The sequence below is a fragment of the Dasypus novemcinctus genome, chromosome 17, assembly GCF_030445035.2.
Source record: "Dasypus novemcinctus isolate mDasNov1 chromosome 17, mDasNov1.1.hap2, whole genome shotgun sequence".
NCBI classification, from domain to species: Eukaryota; Metazoa; Chordata; class Mammalia; order Cingulata; family Dasypodidae; genus Dasypus; species Dasypus novemcinctus.
In genome coordinates, this window is record NC_080689.1 from 40,616,351 (window position 1) to 40,617,894 (window position 1,544).

At 36.6% G+C, this 1,544-nt stretch overlaps 1 pseudogene; it reads right to left on the reverse strand.

Annotated features, from left to right (window-relative positions):
• Nucleotides 1–315: 315 nt before the first annotated feature.
• On the reverse strand, nt 316–778 carry LOC101432686 (ubiquitin-conjugating enzyme E2 L3 pseudogene; annotated as a pseudogene).
• Nucleotides 779–1,544: the final 766 nt, after the last annotated feature.

The following is a 1,544-nucleotide window of genomic DNA, read 5'->3' on the forward strand; positions in this document are numbered from 1 at the left end:
TCTTTAGGGCCTACCTTTCATGTTCATAAACTTGGATAAATACTTCTGGGAGCAGGCCTGAAATTTATTTATGTATTTGTTTGTTTGTTTGTTTGTTTGTTTGTTTGTTTGTTTAGAACATCTTAAATTTTTAATCCTTTCTTTACAGGTACCTAGACCACTTTTGATTATGAAAACTGTAGAAAGTTAGTAACTGCCACAAATGGATGCCAGGCAGTGGCTTGTGTCAGTTTTCCAGAGTCTTTCATTACCGAGTGTCTGAACGTACTGCTCAGGTACTCTGCTCACACTTGCTGGAATCAGTCGCAGCAGATTTTAGTCCACAGGTCGGTTTTCCCCATATTTCTCTGTAAACTCTTCAGCTTTCTTACAGAAGTTTTTAGGTCCTTAGAGTATTCTTCAGTTAGGTCAGCCCAAAGGGGTGCTCAGGCTGGGGGTCATTCACCAGTGCGATGAAGGATTGGATTACTTGGTCAGTTTTGGTGCCTGGCTTCCAGTTTTTAGCACTAATTACTGGCATACAGACCTGCCCCTTTTTATGAATGTTTGGGTGGTAGATCTTTGTTTTAAATGTGATCTTGGGTAGTTTAAATGGGTACTCTGCTTGAAGGTTAGTTTTGCTTCTAAAGGCCCCCTTATCATAGGGAGGGTTGTCAGGAACAATAAGCCCTTGCCAGGTCAATAAATTAGCCCCATCAACCTGGATGTTAAGGAAGGTTTTCATTCCATATTTACGGATTTCTTCAAGCTCCTTCATCATTCTTCTGCTGGCTGCCATCTTGGATCTGGTACAGCTGCTTCCCCAGGCTAAATTTAAAAGAGTAGTTGGGTTGGCTACCAAATTTTTAATAGACAGAACTGTATCCTGGGTCTTGCAGCTTCTATCTGAAAGAATATGATCCAACAAGTGGCACTAGTAGATGATGCTTGACTGGTCAATTATAGTAAATTTAGATATTTAGGTGAGAGGATGATGTATCACTTTCTTATTTTTAATCTGGCAGAATCAATAAAACACACAACACACTCACACAGTGTTATCAATTTTTGATACTTCAATTCTTTCCTTTAAGGACATACTTTCCACCATTTTAGACTAGAAACCATCCTTCTTCAGTAATAAGGCATACTTTTATGGTGAAAATAATTTTTGTAGTTTTGATCTGTTCTTGGCTGACAGGATCTAACTAATTATTTTGTAACTAAGACTTTTGGCGATCCTGGGGAAAAATTACAAAACATAGGTATGTGACAATGATTCTATTTTTCTCATTTAATTCCCCAAATACATCAACATGGCTTTATGCCCAAGATATATTTAATATATCTTCTTCACCTGTGAGTCCTTAGTGTCAAAAATAATTTCCTGACACATAACAATATTCCATCAAGGATTTTAATTGCATTATTTTTCATTACATCATGTTCAAATGGGACACTTTATTATTTTCATGTCAAGAAACATGTAATAGGGTAAGATTTTTTCTAAAACAACATTATGTTTTTCCCAATTTCAATAATTTCTTATCATAAGCACTGACCAT